Below are 20,921 nucleotides of genomic sequence, written 5' to 3'. Positions count from 1 at the left end.
TATTCCAGACACATAAGAGGCTACAGCCAGACTGGAACAACATGAGGTCTCATCTCAGGAGATACTGCTTTGCCAGCAGAGAAGTGCCTGTGTCAAATGGACCAAAGCATTTAACTGACTTCACATAGACCAAATTGCTGCACTATCGTAAACTGTGTGTGATCATTACTTGCCTGGATTAGACTGAAACTAGCAATCTAGGCCTATATATGCTATTATCTATTTTTGGGCCTGATCGCTGCCCCACACATTGTTCACATTCAAAACATCCATTAAATAAAATGCAGCAATCTATAGTCTCTAATTCAGAGTAACATGATTTGTCATTCCTTGCTTCTATGTGGAATAGAACAATTCTACTATACATGCAAACGTTATACAGAAAATAATCACATAGTGACTTTTATCAGTGTCAGCATGAAAGGCAATGACACTTAGCCAATAACAGCGTAAGATGGAAGAAGCTGTATCTGAAGCTATGTATAGCTGTATCACAGTTATATCTGAAGGGCCAAGCCAGTGACTATGATCTAAACTGAATGGTCTTACACTGAACTTTGAGCTTGCTTTCTTTATTTGTCCTCTTGCCCTGAGCAGGACAGTGACTTGCTTGGTTATGCTAGCAATCTTGGTATCATCAGCACTAGTAGCTCTCAGTGCCAGGGCTACAATCACTGATTCATTACACTTGGTACCATCCAAACAAGAGCATACCAGTTTTTGTTCATCACCTTTACTGCAGTGACAGATAGGATGGACTTTTTATTAATTGTGTATTACTGCAAATTTCCAGGAATAGTTTCTGTCAGTTTCATATAAGTGATATGAAAATTTCTGTATCACTTGAAAAACTATGCCAGAATCAATGCATTTCCATTAACTTAGAAGTGCATTTATGCGATATTATCATGATTGCTTATTACACAATTTAATGAAAAGTTAATCCATGCAATCATTTTTTATTCTCACTTGATGAAGAGAGTTACTGCTGTGAATTTTCAGAAAGGAATTTACAAGTGTTAGGTGTTACAGTGTGTAACTCAAAACGGAACATGAAAGTTATTCACAACAATTGTGCAAATACACCTTGGTAACAGACAAAGAACTATACATCAAACACATCTGCTTAAGTTACTGTAGTTGCAAAGGAAAAACAGGAAGGTTTACACAGAGAAAGATTATTGACAGAAAAATCAATTAATAGATGAGGTGCATGCACTTCATGCAGGATGTTGCATTTTTAATTGCTGAGATTTCCTCTTCTGTTAGCTGTAGAACACAGCCTACCACTACTGTGCATGATAATGCACTTGGATAGAACTTTCATGTAATTCAAATGGATGCATGAGAGCACCAAGCGCAAAACAAAGTGGGAGGAAATGAACAAAAACTGAGTATAAGAACTCCATCAGTTCAAGAAAACATGAACTATCATTCAGTGCCAGAATCAGAGGTGTTACTTATGAAGGTCCCAGGTTTTAAAATTTACTAAGTGGCTCATTCTAATTTCATTACAGTTGTATAACAGATGGGAAAGATGTTCTCTTTGCAGAAAGACGTACTAATTTTAAAACCTGCCTCATTTCTATTTGATGAGGAACATGTGATCCAGGAAAGTGCATCTTTACAGAAACAAAAATAATCCTGAAATCTCAAAATAAAAACAATTTTAGAATTTCTTAATCAGTCTAAACTTTTTTTTCTCAATCTAAATGTGGCAATTTATGCAAAGGTCTAACTATAGTATATTTCGAGTTCATGCAAAGCAAGGGAATAACAATTAAAATAACTTAAAACACACTACCTATCACCCAGTGTGATTCTTTCCCAACAATCATTTTGTCCATGTCCTATTGATTTCATCATTGTTTATTCATCCTCAAAGATCAGACTTAATATTGGGTCATAATGTGACCAGATAGGTAGACAGAGTTTGTAACACTGAATACTCAAGTATTCTGCAAGTGCATAGTAGCAGCTCTTTGTGATAGTTCAATAGGCCCAGACATGTTACATGAATCTTTTAAAGCCTTAAGAATAAGAACAACCTTTGTCCAGGTCACTCTATTTTGCCAGATAATTGACAGACAAGATATTAAATTCAGTGAATAAACATTTTGAAATAAGTAGTTCAACCAGCTGACTCAAAGGTCTTTCAAACTTGCACTGTTGTGTTTGCTTGCCTGTAAAGGACTTCCTCAAAGGAGCCCAGATTTCCACTGGAAACAGTTCTCCAACTCTCTATAAAAAGTTTTGGTCAAGTGTATACTATTGCGAAGAGTGGAACAGAGTTCAAAATTTGGAGCTTTATTTTGACACTACTGCTTTTCATCTACCTAGACCCAAGGAATACAAAGAAAATTTAACAAAAGCATGCTCCTTACCAATGTCACGTAGTAACAGAATTTTCAATCTGAAATAAGTTGACAGGTTTTGTTCAAATCCTGATTAGAATCCACCACTTGGTTCATTTCAGCTGTTCAACCCATTCCTTATTTCTATTATATATATTTTAATACATATTGAGAGAGACACAAATGTTTCTTGACCAGTCATTTGGTTTTACAAGCAAATATTTGGCACATCTCACTTCAGAAATCCAGGCATTTTAAGTCATTTGGATGAGACTTCCAAGATCACAGGAAGACAGATCAACACCATGCTGACCTGCCGCCTGTCACTTAAGTGTTTTGCTAGAAAACCATCACAGCTGCTACAAAGCAAGAAACCACAGAATTATTTCCAAGTCAGTGGATTTATGTTTATCCTATTTACATAAAGGAGGGAAATCCAGATAGGGATGGGGAGGCCAGCATACAGCAACCTTTGCCACCAGCATATACATACTTCACAGGACACCAAATTCAGGAGTTCAGAGTAACTCAGTACAGCCCATTTGCAGTACATCTATACACCCTTTAGGATTTCAGACATGCTTGCCTAGTTACATTTTTTGAGCCTTTGAACTCCAAGCTGGTTTTTTTTAAATGGGCAGTTGATGATGGCTCTTTTCAGAAGCATCACCCTTAAGACAAATTGAATTCCAGTTCAAACAGTAGATTCAAACAGTAGCTTTAATAAAGCATCTTTCAGTTCATGCAAAGCCATTACTTTAAAATGCTTTATGTGAATGTATTACTATTAACTACTCCAACAGGTATCAGTATGAAGTGGTAATCTAGCTTTAAACACTCAGTTCTTACATTGTAGGTAGGCTTCTGGAAACCTGCCTGCAGATGCAGTTGGAATGTACTTTAAGGAAGATCTTTCAAAAGCTTTCAATATTAGCTTAATTCTGCTTCCAGAAGTCTAAGGTCATTTTTAATCACTGTTTCTGTGCCTTTCAGTACATCAGAATGTCCTCAGACTTTAAGCCATAACATCTAAGTTTTGGGTTTTTTTTAACACACACATTTCATATCCTCATTTTTCACAAAGTCTTAACATCAATTTTCTTCTCACTTTTAAACTGTTACTTTGGGCCTGAGCTGTAACATTCCAAAAATCAGCCATCAACTTCCTTTTTCAGCACTGGAAAGGTTTGTGCAGGATCCAGAGAGGAAATAGGTAGAAAAAGGGTAATTTTACACCACTTGGAGATCCAATGGACCTCTGACAGCAAGTTCCAACTGCCTTTACTTGGTTAACCATCACTGTGGAAAGATCAACTGGCTATTCTATACATTGAAGGCTATGAAAACTACTGAAAAATTCCTTCTACTGATAAGAACTCAACTAAGTGTTATCAAGACTGCAGAACTGGCTCTCCAAATCAACTGTCCCTTCAGATAAGCAGCATTGCTTATCTTCCCATTCTTGCCTCCTCTGCTTCCTTCCCTCCCAGGAAATAAGAGAATAGTATCTTATTAGATGCATACTATTTATCTCCACCATTCTCACTTCTACTTCCTTTGACCTGGGAGAAGAAATCCGCTGCTTTCCAGAAGATCCAGACACCTGAGAGATTCAGGGTCACATGTACAGTTTTGCTGCATCCAGTTGCACCTCACCTCTTAGTTCACTTAGATCTGCTGAGATGAACCACACAAGTGAGTGAATCCTATAGAGGTGCCTTATGGAGCACTTCCAAAGTTGAGAGGCTTCTTGCACACAGGAACTTGATGCTCACACTTTTAGCTTCAAAAGGATGGAGCTGCTACTACCTTTGTCACCTGTTGCTTTTGAACAGACTAGGGAAGATATGATGTTAAGAGTCTCCTTTGCACTAGGTTAGTTCCTTTTAAAATGCATTGAGACTAAATGATTTTTTCCTAGGGAACAAAAAAACCCCTTCCTGTGGAACAAGTCATTAGCAGCCTCAAGTGTAGAAGCAGCCTAAGTGCTCAAGTTGCCTCCAGCAGTAAAGACAACACAGCCTTCTAAACAGCATTAAACATTTAGGGACATAAGCCACTAATGAAACATACTAATTCTTAAGCCACTAATATACAGAGACAAATGCAGTCTTACATACAAACATAAGCAGGTAATGCCTTACGTGAGCCACCTTGAAAACAGATTAAAGCATACTTATTAGATGTATGGTTAAGTGCTTACTTAGGAAGAGACGATGCATAAGCATGCTTTTCTCTTAAAAGTACAAGCACATAGGTGGCTAAACAGGAAAATTCTCTACTACATATCACACAGCTTTATTACCAAATAAGTATTTTTCAAACTCTAACACAAGTTAGAGTCAAATGTAACTCAAAGCTCGAGGCAGAATTGAAAATTAAACTACTCCTGTATGTCCCAGATGCATAAAATATCTGCTTTTGACTGTCAACTTATGTTGTCTCTTTTAAAGATGGAAAATGAATACTTTTGAGGTTGCACAATCTGAAAAATGTTTATCTCATTGCCATACCTGATTATTAATAAAGTGATTAATTTTACCCTTTCCCCCCCAAACCACTGGTTAATGATGATGAGCAGAGGCTATTGTGAGAAACTGGGAATCCTGCCAGTTCCTAGCTCATTTAGATCTACCAAAAGGTCAAGCACAGCCTAAGCCTCAGAGCCAATAAAGAGGCATTGCCATGTTTCATTAGTGCAGACAGAAGCTAACCAGGATGCCATAAAAATTGCACCCCTCTAAAGCAGCTAGTTACATTCAGAAACCCATCACAAACTTTTTCCAGAGCTACCTATTGCCATCTGAGAATAGCACATGGTCAGGTAAGTCCAGTGCAGACAACACTCATAGGTCTCACCTAAGAATACACATGCTCTCAGCACCTCCAATTTGGTCTATCCCCAACCTGTGGATAATGCAAGGAAGAGGTGCCAGCATGATGGTCTTTCACGCAGATTAATTTCCCATATCACCAGGTCTTGCTCTCCTGTTTTCAAAGCACCTTTTGCTTTTCCAGCATATTAAACCCATGCAGTTTCAACATATTACTGTGTTCTCCCGATGTAATCCTGTCACTTTGGAATTCTTCTCATGGACCAGAATCCCATACAGAATCCCATACAGAACAGACCATAAAACCCTGTTGCCACCAATAAGTGAATTGAACTTAGACCACATAGTGGAAGCAACATTGACACACTGACTAAACAGTGTATTAATTTAAGATCTTTATCAGCATGAAGGTTTTGACAAGAAATCCAAGCTATCACAATCTCTGGTTTCTCAAAGTAACAGTTTGGTAATATCCTACATTGTTTGGAAAACACTTTTACTGGCAAGAAGGCAATATTTTCTGAGACACTCTGATCAAATAATTCAATCATAAAATGCTTATAGATACATTTGCCTCCTACTCCTCTAGTTGAGCTCACAAAGACAATAAGGACAGAGCATGATTATGTAACCAAAGTTGTTCTGAGCAAGCCTTTATCCTTCACACACGAAGAATTACAAGCAATGGTGTTAGGCCATTTCAGACTCATTGGGTTCCCCAGGACCATACCATAAAGTAAAATGAAAAATCCAAATAGGAAAGTTTATTTTTTCAATGTATTTGATACCACCTTTGGGAAGTGAACAAAGACATACTGTCAAAAGCAGAAATCTGCACAAAATGTTACCGTTTGTTCCCCATGAATGCAGAGGTATACTTACTCAACGAAAGAAATTCCACTGCTCTCCTGAGATTTCCTCTCTTTAGTTGAATTTAGTGCCAAGTTCACTCAGATAAAGTTTGGGTTGTGTTAGCATGCCAGATACAAGTTCCTGTAAGTCAGGTCTGTTACTCAGTCAAAAATTCAGTGCCAAGCAAAAACTTGGTCTTATATAGTAACTTCAGAGTTACAGGAATTAAAAAATGACCATTAATAGACCATTCTTGGCCCTTACTTCACACAATTCAACCACTGCTTTTAACTTAAAATACTTGGTAAATATTTTGTCTATTTTGCAGCCTATTTTTGTGTATTTTCTCCTCCAGCTATGTCTTTTGGACATGTAAAGGGATCACAAATTTCTACATTGCTCAAACAGTAACTACAGTATTGCCTCTTAAGTGTCTCAAGTTTCTTCAGAAGCTTCGGCTTCTTCTATAGTAAGTCTCAGGTGACAAATTATTTTTATATGAAAATCAGTGTAAGACAAGTATTAACTAGAGTGTGGTCAAAAGAACTTAGGAAGTACAAGGACAGTGTGACGGACCTACAGGACCAGGGAAGCAGCTTTATATGTGCCAGTAAGACAGGAATAGGGAAGATCTTAAACCAAGAGGAATATAATTTAATTAAAAATGAAAGGGGAAAACCAATAGAAACTGTCTCATTTGAAACAAAGTATGCCTAGTAGTGAAATTCCCATGGTTTCAAGTGGATACCTACATTACACTATCAATATCTGCTACTGTAAGGGAGAACAAGCAGATTCTCAAGTATCAGAATAAAACATTACTGCAAACATTACAATGGAACCAGACTTCGTTTTACTTTTCCTGAAAAACTGTTAAAGAAAATTCCTGATTTTTTACACAAAATTCTGTATTTTTAACAAAAAGGTATGATATTTGAAATGTATACATAGACTTCAGATTTTCTCTTTTTATCCAAAAATAAGCTGGAAAGCCTCTTACCAAAACTTAAATGAATTGGAAAGTCCCCAACAGGTTTTATATAAAACCACTGATCTTTTTTCCTAAGAAAATATAATGCATAACTACTGCTTTACATTAACCGTACAGCTACTTTTAAATAGGACATGGGTTTTCCAATATATTTTTGCAATAAACTAATGTTGGGGCTATAACAAAGCCTGCAAAATGAACTATGCAGTACGTAAGTACACGGTAATTGTGGTAAGCCAAAGCGCCACAGCATATGTGATCAGATGGACTAGGTATATATAGACTGCCATTTAATGCTAGCCAATTGCTTAGAAAAGCCACAGCACTGAGCAGGAATTTTTTGTTCTTCTGAGATTTTCTTCATTTTAATCACAATAAAGAATAAAAATAGAAGGTAAAGGACAAAACTTCTTTTTGTTTGGGTTGTACGCAGTTAACACTTCATAATCTAAGAAAAAAAATTGTTTCAAGCAGCACAATCAAAACGCAAATAAACTCTGTAAGCCACAAATATCTTTAATAGTACTGTTACAGAATTATATTATCAAATTAAAGACTACTGACAAGCATGCCTACTGTCCTATGAAATAGGCACATCACCAAGAAAAATATACCATTGCATCCATAACATGAACCTATTTTATCTACACAAGATGAAGCCAGCAAACTGAAACATGAATGAATTGCTGGGAAAGTTTATTTTTAAACTCTGACTGGACACAGAATATACTTTGCAATACAAATTCATTAAAGTTAATTCATTAAATCCAGAACATTCAAACAGAAAAATAATTTCAAGAGAGAACAATCACTAGTTTTGCTTTAAAACATTTAAAACTACTAGATGAACAATTAAAACCTCACTTACACCAGAGTACCTAACAGAATCATAGGTACTATTGCGAAGTTTGTAAAAGCAGCACAGTAATGATTTGCAGATTAGTCTTCATACTTCATACAGAGCATGCAGCAGAACCACTAGCAAACAGAAGCTGGTTTTCTCTGAACACTAATTAGAAACTCAAAAATGCAAGTCATAAGGGCAGGAAGAAAGACAAATCCTTAAGAAAATTATGACTTACCAGCCAGACGAGTTTAGCTGTGTCTCAAATGCAGAGGAAGTAAGAAATGTCTGTATATGTAGATCTTGTTTATTTAGCCCTTTATGAAGGTTTCTCTCAAGAAATTAATTTAACTCACATGCAAGAGCCTGCAAAAGAAAGAGAGAAATAATCTGAGCTGCTGGCTGATGTTTTTGTTCTAAGAACATTTGAGCTATTTTCAGCAGCAACGGGCTTGCCTACAATCAAAATGAAAATGCAATACAGAATAACCAGCCTCCCAACCCAAGCTGAAAAAAAAAAAAAAAAAAAAAAAAAAAATCAGGAAATCCACAGCAAAAAACTTTGTTCATTGTCCAAATTTTTATTTAAAGAAACAGAAAGAGCAAGGAACAGTCACTGCGGATGATGAACAATAATACTGTTAAAAGGAAATCTGGGACCTTGAAGACTATTACCTGTAGCTCAGGAAATGAACCACCATGGATATTCTATGTGAAAAACATGTTTTGAGTTTGGTCATCTATGAAGATGCCTTGCCTTCCTTACGCAAGGGCTCATCTGAGATGGAAGTACTTCTATTTGCATTTAAGAGCATTGTATCTGGCTGGCATACACATCCAAGGACAGGACAAATCAGTTTACCAAGATTGAAACCAGTAGTTTGCATCTTAAGTTTCCAGTTTCAGCACCAGTGCTACTTTGGAAGCTTAGTGTCCTGAAGCCACCGGCACTCCATTTTTTCTAACAGGGCTTTTCCGTGACATGATAAAGATCTCCCTACCTTCTTCTGCCATATTCCCAATCAGCCACCTTACCCTCCTATGATGTAAAAAGTACTGGGAAACTTAAAGTATCAGTACAAATTAACAACTATAGGAAGAAACTCAAAAACATCTTGATGGGTCCATAAAAGCTAACTACTTTGAAGTTTCAGAAAATAGATAGACTACGTCAGTGGAAGACCACCATTGTTATTTAACTTTTTGCAGCTTCTTCTGGTACAGGAGGGAGCTTCCAAGATGTCCTTCTGTATATCTCAGCAATTCTGACAAACACAACTTTGCTTTACGACAACAACTTTTCATACATGTCCACACTGTTAGGCACTGCCACTGAAAAACTTGTTACTTTTGTTCAAGGAAAAATTATGAGATTTGAAGTTACTCTCTACTCAAAATCTAGAACAGGCTGGTGTGGTAAAACTACAAAATGTTTCAATATCTATTAAATTTCCAATCAAGCCTACTTAAGCACAGTCATTTGAAAGTATTTCAATACACCATGGGTCACCTTAATTTCTGATTTGTTTGTGAACAGTAACTATTTGAAAGCTACACTGACACATGAAACAGGATGCCAGACACACAGGCTATTTAGTAAACTATTAAAATAGTAAAGCAATGATCATTGTTAAAGATCAAACACAAAAAGCATATTTGTTCCTGATGACTCAAAAATCATCAGCTATAATACACTTATAACAATAATGAAAAAACTGCTGAGTGTGAAAACATAGTGCAAATTCTTTCTGGATTAGCTCAAAAGCATCCTTCCCATTTGATCCCAGAACTACAGTGTTACTGCAGTTAAAAGCAGCTACAACAAACACTACAACCCCACAAACTCTAAATATCAACCTGTTAAATTCATCATTATCACTGCTTCACTCGAAACAGCTAGTTTAGGACTATTATTTTACCACAAGGCTAGTTCAGAGAAGTTAAGAAGCTCAGTTTATATTTTACTTGAGATTCATTGAACAAAGAGATTTAAGGGCTCAAATAGCTTAAATTTCAAGAAACATGTAAATTATAGCTGGCTTGAGAGCTGCAATGGTCAGGTGGAACATACAGTAGAGTTTGTAAATAAATACAAGACGGTATGTACATAGAGTTAGAGGCTACATTACCTTGCTATCCTTAATGCTTTCATCTGGTGGTTACAAGCTAAAATCAACAAAAATCTGAATGCCAAATACTAATACTACACAAATAGGAAACCAGAAGAATGTGTTAAAATCATTATTAGCAGTATCAATTTACTACTGAAGTAATACAATACACAATGCTTTACAGCACAGCATTTCTTTTCTGAAGCATCTTCTCAGAAGGCAGATATACCATTAGCTGATTTACCACCAGTGCTTAACACATTTTAGTATTTTGTTTCTTCATACACCCTCTGCAACTGCTTTTGTGTAAATAATTTACCTATTAGTATTTATAGCATTTACTAAATATGACAAAAGCATTGTTGCGGTATATAACGAGATGTGCTTTAACTACTAGATATAAATCAGATGATCTGTATCTATAGGAAACATTAGATGCCATAAACGTTATATATACCATCTAGGTATCAAAGAATATATCTATATGTTTATTAGTAAAACAAATATGTTACTACTACCAAGATTACCATTTTAGGCTTTTCAGAGACAGATAATTGTATCTCCCATTTTGTGGCTATCAGCAACACTAAATTCAAGCATATAATTTCTTTAGTGGCACACTGTAGTGCAATTTAATCAATAGTTGGTATTAAGCAATTCAAACATTACCTGCTCCAGGAAGAAACAAGTATGGATAAGATTTTTTTTCATTGTTTATTTTTTTCCAAATAAGCATGTTTCTTGAATTTGAACTGAACTATGACAGATGACATTCAATGCACTTAACATTAGACAATGCAAGCACAATGCATGCGCTGTGCATTTGCAGAAGTCTCAGAGTTCATTTATAGAACTGACCATTTCAGTCTCCAAAATGCTTATTTCCCAGATTACAAAAAATAAAAAATCTACAGAAGGACAGGAGGTAAGATATCAATCCCATGCTTTTTCCTGGACTTCAGTTGGTCTTGCAACTGTTGTAGACACATATGATCCTGAAGGATCTTTCAAATAAGAATGAATCTTTTTTCAATGTCTCATGTGCTTTCAGTAGCTTCCACTGCTGAAAAGCAATGGAGCTATGAAGAAGTGTGGCCATTCTCCTGGAGAGGACGGATTACATAGTTACACACAGATCATATAAACCAGTGGTTCTCAGCCCGTGGTCCATGGACCCCTGGGGGGCCGTGATGTTGTCACAGAGGGTCTGCAAAGGCTTAAAGCAGGGGTGGGGAACGTCCAGACTGGAAGCATTTGGTCTGGCCCGTGGCAAGAACTGCACCTCCTTTTCCTACAGCCCCCTCCCCTCAATGCTCCTCTCATACTCAAGCCCCCCCGCCCACCCCCACCCCTCACCTGCCCTGACAGACTAGTATATTCGGTGCTAGTATGGTTGGTGGGACCCACTTTAACCAGGCCGTTTTTCTCTTAAAGACATTTTCTTAACCCAATGGCCCTCTTTAGGGCCACAAGGGGCCGAAGTCTGTTTCTTCTAGTGGTGGCCCTAGACCCGTAAACACAAATATATAGTGACTGAACACAGACAAACAAAGGGGGACGTGAGAATTCTAAAAACTTTCCATCAAATTTTAATGTAAAAATTGCATCAAATTTGGAATTAGCACATGCAAATACCATAACATGGGCCATTTGAGCAAGAAGAGTGTTGATGCTATTATTTTAAATTCATATGGAATGATTGCAATAAAGGTATTATAATAGGAATGCGTGCGTTAGCAGATTAATTTATTTCCCCTTTCTCTTCAAATCTGAAGACCCTTCATGAGAAAACTGAAATAAATATTTGATGCAGTCTAGTGCTTTAAATCTTGAATTGTCTTGGTGGTCCATGGCCACAAAAGGTATTTAAAGGGGATCCATGGTGAAGAAAAGGTTGAGAACCCCTGATATAAACCACTACTTGTGGTTGTTCCTACATAAGGTAAAATATGTGAAAAACACATGGACACATGCATTAACCGAACCTACTGCCAGAAACGTCTGTCCTCAGACAAATGCTTCATATGCCTATAAAGCCAAAGGATGAAAATAGATGGAAGAAGATTAATCTCCAGTGACATTAGTTTAATTTCTGAAGTTCAGCTAGATGTTAGTATTTTAGGTTTGGCATCATCAGATGAGTTGTAATCGACCTTCACCTATGTTCAGTATGAACATGCTCAGGAATGAAAGGGTGACAATGGTCACAGGTTGATCAGAACACATACCCGACCAGTCTGTTTTTTGAGAATTGGTTTGACCTTCGTTTCTTCAATAGAAATAGTCAACACTTCACTTAGAACATTTCTTCTCTGTTTCACTCATACCTGACACAAGATATTTACAGTTACCACAAATCTACTAAGAAGTTATTTACTGATGGTCAGTTTATACTTTTTCTCCTACTTAATATACTAGGATAAATCACTATGTGCTACCATAAGAAACCTGGTATAAATTTCCCACTAATGAGAGCTTAATTTATATATATAAACTGCTTTAGACAAGAATAAAAAAAAATGTCAGCTCCTTTCTCCTACTCCAAAATTTCTAGGGCCTTGTTAATCATAAAGGCTTCTAAATTCTCACAAGGGCAAATCTATGCACTGATCAAAAGTCATGATAAACTTAAGTACAATAATGAAGACTTGACTGAGGATTAACAGGTAGGAAAGCACTGCTTTCTTCTTCTATATTAAGAGTTCTTGCCCTCCCCACTGTCATTAAATGAACTTGGCATTCTAGCCAGGTTACTTCTAAATAGATCTTGATGTCCTATGTCACCATGCATGCCTCAGCTTCATGTAGTGGCAGTAGCTTAAGAATTGTCGTATTAGAATGGCAGCACATATAACAATGACTACAAATACACATGCAGCTTTCCTTAGTTGGATATGTATAAAAAGGTACTTTGGAAATTTTCTAGACCATCATATGTAAAAGAACTCCTGAAAAAACCTTCAACATTAAAAAACCCACATAAACAACAAATTCTGAATTTCAGTCTCTACTACAGTTTCATTAGAGTTATACATTGAAAAAGGTGGATTATCTATCGAAAAATAGACTCAAGCTTTCAGAACATAGGATTCCACACTGCAAGAAAGCAGGCAGCCAACTTACTGTGATAGTTACATCTGACACTTTTTCCTAAACCTAAAGAAAATAACTTACCTGAATGAACTACCCACAGTGATTATGTTAAAATACTTCAAAAATTCTCCCAGAGTGGCTACAAAGCAGTCTTGCTTTTACGTACACATCTGTCCCAGCACACATGGCAACAGAATCTTTGGTCGAGACATTTCAAGAAGTGGGAAATTATCTAAATCTCTCAGGGACAATGAATAGCACCCTGCGTGAACAGTACAGAAGTGACACGCACAGCATTTAACACTGATCTGTGGCTTTGTAATTCCCATAGTGAAGCTCTGGTTAGGGAACGCTCATTTTTAACAAAACTTTCAAAGGAGAGTGAAGTTTGTTGAAGTCCATACAATGGTATTATCTTTTCTTTATTGCTCTATTAGCACACTGATTTCCCACATAAGTAATTCTGTTCTCCAGTACCTCAGTATACCCCAAAGTAGCTCTCCACATTAAAAAAGCAGAGTGCTCCACCCTGCCTAAAGAGGTTTTTTCCACAATTTCCTTCAAACAATGGTAGATGGCCCACCTCACTCATATCATTAGGTAATAATGAAGTTATTAAACTTTTCTCTCCAGGTTTGGTGCAAGAATGTTTCATCCCTATAGATCTCATTAGAAAAAAATGGAAACTGGGAAGGAAGACCAAAAAGAAGCTTGGAATTGTGGGTTGGTTTTTTTTGGCTTGTGTTCCTCAGAAAGCGCTCTAGAGCCAGCCAAGAGTTATCAGGCAATCTCTGATCCAGCAGAGTATCCAAGAAGCCTTCTGAATTTTACAGAAGTGTTTTACTGATAACTCACACATTTGAAAGACATGGATCAAGATATCAAGTATGAAGAATCATGCTCTCACTTCATTAACACCAACTGATGTTTGTGCAAAATGGCAGATGTTTGATGAAGAGTTGCCTCTGCTGTTGTTCTCCAGAACAGCAGATCTGTGTTCTCTTTAAAAGACACCATCTGTCTTTAGCTATATTCCAGTTCTCATTTTTGACTTTGGAATATGTCTGCTCTCCGCCCCCCCATTATAATAAAATTTTGTCTAGTGATAGAAAAATAATTATGTAAGACTGAAACCCCTAGCCAGATTTGTCGTGAAAGATGCTTTGTAAATAAGCAGCTCTGCCATCACAGTAAACTGAGTTTACCATACAACTTAAAATTTGCTTTTCGGGAATCTTGATATATCTGAGAACTTTTACAAAAGCTACAAAGTGTCACTGACTGTCGTTATGGTTAAGTGTTTCTGAAGATGTAAAAGGCTTTCATATAGAGTCAGCATCTACGAATTTGTGACCCTCTTTATGCTTTTTTGGGATCTAATATACTAAACCCAAAACAACATAAACAACATAAGATCCTTATCAAGACAACACATCTCTGGAAAATTAATCTGTTTTCTAAATAGAAGCTGGAAAGATGGCTAGTACCAGATTTTCTGCCAATCACCTTTGGCAAAACTGGACTGAATTTCATTGCTGCAGGTTCAGTTTGATATCTGAGGACTCAAACCCAATATTTTGTCAGTCACTGAAATGGTTATAATTCTTAATATGTTTAAGAGCATATTTTAATATGTTTAATAACAGGATTATATAATATAGAAACCTTTAAAAATTACAATATTTTTAACTGAGCACCAGATAAATACATTAAAACATAAGGAGACTCTGAAGCCTGAAGTGAAATCACATGCATATAAAAACCCCCAACTATTAAAAGCATATTATCTAAATATGTAGAGCCTCTTGGTAATCTGTTGTAAGCAATTCCAATACTTACGCAAATTGCATTTAACTGGCAGCAAACCATACAACTGCCCTCCTAGTGATGTGAAAAGTGACTACAGTCACCGCAGCTATCACTATGAAACTGGACCAAGAGAATGATATGCCTTCTAAGAGCACTATTTTGCTAGTAAAACTAACTTTGTCTATTCCAAGAGTAAACAGCTAAAAACATATGGGGAAATCAGTATGAAAAGGGCTTTTCAGGAAATGGACAACAGAAGCTTATTGTTTATCTCGCTCTTGATACACACTACTAGTCCATTGTTTCAAGAACTTTGTACAAGGTTATTTGTCTTTCAGACTAATTTTCTGCTAGAATGTGTTCAACCACTGTGTAAGATTGTGGGTTTTTTTTGGGAGGGTGCTGGGGGCATTAGGGAGCAGGGTTTCCCTAACAGCCTAATACCTCAGACATGTAAACAAGCTAGGACTCTAAACCTGCAATGCTCATTGTGACTTACCAACTCAAATGTGTGTGTTTAACTAGCTGCTCAAAAGGATTTTTGAGCCCAAATCCAAAGTGACGATCTCTAAAATACCCATTTTACATTTACCCAAACTACTAGGCATCTATGTACCTTTTAACAGTAAAGTTCTCAGTTACCTAAAATTCTCCTGCTGGACCAAGCAAGCAGTGTCTCACATTGACGAAATCACTTTGGTGACAGCTGTCATGTATAAACTCGTGTTTTATCAACCTTGTGTCTGGGGCACAAGCATCCATAAGATGTTCTCAGGTTATTTTCACTCTTCATAAGAACTGTGGAAGATGGTACCCCACCAGATTTTATTTTTTTTAAAAAACACTCTACTGATGGTCATTAAAACATCTGCCACAGATATTGAAAACCTGGATTCAATTTCCAGAAGGATTTACAGTCACACCTCCCACTTATCTGATACAGAATACTAAGCATCAAGCTACTGTCTGGCCTTCTGAGGACACTGGCCCATCTTTCATAGAGTAATGACAGACTTCATGTGGCTCACAGAGCAAGAGCTTAATAAAGAGAATTTACCTGGGAGAAACGAAAATTTGAGTGACTGCCTCTTCTCCAGTTACTCTGAAATATTAACACCGGAACAATATACTCTGAAATATTAACACCTTCTAAGAGTTAGTCATGGATAAGTCTCTGCCCACTTCTCAAGGGAGAATTGCCATCACTAGGCTGTGAGGCCATGCATTCTCCTGTGCACAAATGCTGCGCTCAGTCTCAAGCTAGCTGGTCCATGCAAAGCAAAAGACATTCACAGAAGAAACACAAATCCCAGTTCCCTCCTTTCCCTTCACAAAGATTTGTGTTACAGAGTACACAAGGCCTAATGCCATCCTGTTCTTTCTTAAACCACCAGGTTATGGCCAGGCCAGCTTTACTCCTCCACACTCTGTATTGAGTTTCTATTCCAATTACCATGACTAAATCCACAAAGGAATTTAGGCTTCTCAATAATTAACACAGTGGTGTTCAGCCAATTTGCTAAGCTGTCAATTTAGTAAAGAAAAAATAAGGGACCTATATGAAACACAGTTGTTAGCTTTACCAATCAAGTAATTTTAACACTTTTTGCTACTCATAGCATAGAAGGTAGGGGACAGAAACCTACTGCAGCTGAAGCTTTCAGGCACTGAACCCCAGGGCGAAGGGAATGATGCTTGTCACCTCAACTGAGTACAAAACCTCTCACTAGAAGTCAAACAACAGGTAAAAGCAGCCTAGAGAACCATCCTCCCTTAAATGTTCCTTTTGTCAGTTTATCCATTTTGCTACTATAATCCACTTAACTGAAAACACAACCTAGAGACATAAGCAGCTGTGCAAAGCTTTGAAGGCTTCCAGCTACGGGCAGGTAACACTTCAGCATTTTAGAATACAAGCTAATACTGGCAGAGTCTGATATTTTTCAGATAACCTGAGAGGGGCTACAAGCACAGTAAGAATAGCAGAAAAGGAGTTACTGCGTCCATCAGTGCAAGGTGCTGATGCAGATCCAGCGTGAGACCACTATCCTAACCAAGACCATGGGTATCACAAACCCCTTCAACAATGACATTACTGAATATATCACTGGAAAAACATGTCATCTGACACATCATAAGGAATGCTTGACCATCAGTTCCCAAGAGGTGGAGTCTGCCATGCACTAGGGGCTGCTCAAGAGAGCTGGCCAAGTGTGCCGTGCCCGAGGGCACCAAAGCTACTTGGCAAATACAGCAGCTCCAAGACTTAAAAGTGTATTTTTGCCCAAGGGCTTGGGGGTACTGGTGGATGAAAAGCTGGACAGGAGCCAGCAATGTGCACTTGCAGCCCAGAAAGTCAACCATATCCTGGGCTGAACAAAAAGAAGTGTGGCCAGCAGGTCAAGGGAGGTGATTTTCCCCCTCTGCTCTGGTGAGACCCCACCTGGAGTACTGTGTCCAGCTCTGGAGTCCTCAGCACAGGAAAGACATGGACCTGTTTGGAGTGGGTCCAGAGAAAGGCCATGAAAATGATCAGAGGGATGGAACAGGTGTTCTTATGAGGACAGGCTGAGAGAATTGGGGTTGTTCAGCCTGGAGAAGAGAAAGTTCCAGGGAGACCATATTGCAGCCTTTCAGTACTTAAAGGGGGCTTATGAGAAAGATGGGGACAAACTTTTTAGCAGTGCCAGTTGTGAAAGGACAAGGAGTAATGGTTTTAAACTAAACCAAGGTAGACTTAGAATAGAAAGAAAGAAGAAATTTTTTACAATGAGGGTGGTAAAACACTGGAACAGGTTGCCCAGAGAGGTGGTAGATGCTCCCTCCCTGGAAACATTCAAGGTCAGGTTGGATGGGGCTTTGAGCAACCTGATCTAGTGGAAGAAGTGCCTGCTCATTGAAGGGGGGTTGGACTAGATGACCTTTAAAGGTCCTTTCCAACTCAAACCATTCTATTAGTCTATGATTTTACCTGCATCACTTTCTCGCAGAACTTGAAGTCAACTTGAACTCTCCTTATGACCACATGCTTTAACACCAAACCACATATTCTTATGCCTTTGCACAAGTTGTTTCTATAGACTGATTCTGAAGGGATTTTTGATGGGATAGCAGTGACAGGCTGGTTATTCATGAAGGGTGTGAAAAGACATCTGGCTTCAAACCAAACCATGTCAGCTTGTAGGAATTCACAAACCATTCTGACTTTGGGCAATACCAGAAGCAGCAGACTGAATGTGAGTCAGTTCTTCTACGATCCCTCATATCAAAGAGAAGGGTTCTCCAGGTCATCTTGTTCATCTGCTTCATAACAACAAAATCAACATTTGATCAGTCTGTTACAGAAGGCATCCATCAAGAAAGATATCCCAACTTCTTTAGACACTCCAGCACTTAGTTATCCTTAGCATTATTTTCCTAGCTCTAACCAAAATCTCCTTTTGTGTAATTTAAGACTGAAAGATAGCAGTGCAGGTGATTTAGATATACCAAATCAAGCTCAAATTCCAAACATAAACAGCAAGTCAAAGCAGGAACAGAGCCGCCCAAGTGCCAGCCTACACCTTCTTTTTACTGCATGGCACACAGACAGCACAGCAAGTTTCAGAGCCTGCAGAGTAGTCACAGGTATCAGTGAGGCTTAGCCAAAAGATGACACTAAAGGAAGTAATATGACTTAAAGAAAACACTACATTAGATTGGAACTCTGTTCAAAATCTTTTACAAACTTAGAAATCACCAAGAGTAGAGCTGAATCACTGCTTTCTTTAAAGGTTCCATGGACCCACTCTCTATAAATCAGCTCAGTGGGCACAGTAAAGCTGCTTCTCACCCTTTCACTTCTAACAAACTAGAACTGGCATGTCAAGCTTGTGGCTTCATAGTATTAGCAGACACAGACTTAATTTATAAAGTTAGAGCTACACAATAAAGACAACAGATAAATGATATGCAGCACAAACTATGATTCCTGCAGAGTTCAAAAGCTCTAGGGCTGCAAGAGCCAGAATGGAAAACCCAGGGCATCAGAGTGTGATCAGCATCAATGTTTTATCTTAGCTAGAAACATCAAGGCTCTCAAGGCTTTATGAAATTGAGCATGACCTCAAAAATAGCCTTAACACATACCAAAGTGTTGGTAACTTCCAGACAGATACAGACAGTAGATGCCTCATGTTTTCCTTCCCACTTATGTATCAGTAGATAATTATAAGGACTCAACATGTAAGTTCACCTGCAACTGGCCAGAGCAGTATTGTCACTGGATGTATACAACTGGATGTTATTACATAGCAGCATGCTCATACTGCCTTGAAAGGCCAAAGCTACAGTATCTTGTTAACTGCATACATTTGGCTCAGAATTGTACAAGAAAGTTTTATGCCCTGGAGAAACTTGCAACTGATTTGTTGGATTTGAAAATCTTAACACACCAATTGCAGTATTATTGAAACTGCTGCTTTCCAGATAATCCAAATACAGACTGTTGTAACTTTGAGGACAGGTAAGTTACCTAAGTACAGTAAAAAAATGGAATTATATAGCAGCAGGAAGCTGCTAAATGATGCTTCTTGCTTTGGTCATGGCAAGTCACCCGGGCAATCTCCTCTTCTGCAATATGATGTATCATGATTAACAGGAAGTCCCTAAAGCAGAAAACTGGTTCCTTCCTGTTCAAATCTCTATACTCCTGAAGATCATAATTTCCCCACAGATTTGACAGTTCCTCACACTAGTAGCTTGGAGGGAAAGGAGGACTTTGCTTCTAGGAAGTGCTTCAGTTTCCAAAGGTGAAGTTATAGCACAACACCAACAGCCCCCAGTGGGTTCTCTATACCCTAGCCCACTTGATGCTTGCTGTGTTTAAGGCAATGCGGGATGTTACAGCTGTACTGCCAGTTAATTGCCCTATATTGACTTCTTTGCAGGCCGGAAATAATTTTTCAGCTAACAGAACTAGAGCCCCCTTTCAGTGGCAAGTGCAGTGACAACAAGACAGAAGTCATTGTGGGTGACATTACTTAAAGGATTTTTAGCAATTTCCCAATTCTCCTCCATCAATACACTTCCATTGCTTATCAGTGAACATCATCAATTAATAACAAATCCAAAACTGCAGTCATGTTTTCCACCAAAGGTTTTCTCCCTGCATAGAAAAATTCTTCCACAAGGCAGTTTACAGACACAATTCTAAAATAAGACTTCCTTGCTATCTCCATTTTTGGTAGCCAGTATGACACAATGATGAAGGGCTACACACACTTTGCAAAAGATGCAGTGTACACTTATGAAAATCAGGCCTTTTAGAGATCCTTATTCATATAACAAAGGCCAATGCCAACTAGGAAGGTGGAGAGAAAAGTCCTCGAAAATACTCTCAAACAGCAACAAGCTGACAGTTGGAACAATACGACTATGTATTTTGCACATTGGATAAAGGAAGCAGCACCTGTGTCCATATCATAAACCTAAATTCATGGCAGTTGAAGTCACATAGAAGGCAGCTTGAAAAGCAGAAATGAAAACATCACAATCACGTTCAGGCAGATCTTAAGATATGTGAGAACTGGAAGTCAAAGGTAGTATAATTTGAAGTAGATATTCCATTCTGCATCCCTGAAGTTTTACACTTATTAGGTAATTTCCTCTCTTTGAAAAATAAACATATGAAAAGGCGGATTTCCCTTCCTAGAAATTGTTTACTTCCTCAGAACTTTAACATCCTCTGTTTTTCAAAGCCATCCACTTATTAACAATAAAAGCTCAAAAGACCCTTTTTTACCTCAAGGCTTTTTAATTTTTTATCAGCTTGGTCCAGTTCAAAACAGAAATTCTCAATTCCAACCCTTAGACAAAGATCACTACAAGCAACAATGGACAAATGAACGTTTACACTTAAGAAAACTAAAGGATGAAGTCAATGACTTCTGGTACCCTCTGCTTCCTAAACGGCTTGAAAGTTTTACATATATGGAAAAGCAAAATTGAGAAGTTGAAAGGTAAATTTTCTCTAGTAAGTTTATACAGGATAGT

At 37.8% G+C, this 20,921-nt stretch overlaps 1 protein-coding gene across 7 annotated transcripts in view; it reads right to left on the bottom strand.

The window, feature by feature from the left end:
* Positions 1–20,921, bottom strand: part of SORBS2 (sorbin and SH3 domain containing 2) — a 172,324-nt gene that overhangs the window by 139,269 nt on the left and 12,134 nt on the right. For all 7 annotated transcript variants that reach the window (XM_074822702.1, XM_074822707.1, XM_074822704.1 and 4 more), the window contains exon 2: positions 8,114–8,241. The gene's annotated coding sequence lies outside the window, so the exon portion shown is untranslated. The remainder of the gene's footprint in view (positions 1–8,113; positions 8,242–20,921) is intronic.

Source organism: Strix aluco, chromosome 4, assembly GCF_031877795.1.
Source record: "Strix aluco isolate bStrAlu1 chromosome 4, bStrAlu1.hap1, whole genome shotgun sequence".
NCBI classification, from domain to species: domain Eukaryota; kingdom Metazoa; phylum Chordata; class Aves; order Strigiformes; family Strigidae; genus Strix; species Strix aluco.
The sequence above is the reverse complement of the archived record's forward strand: the minus strand, read 5'-3'. Positions and strand labels throughout refer to the sequence as shown.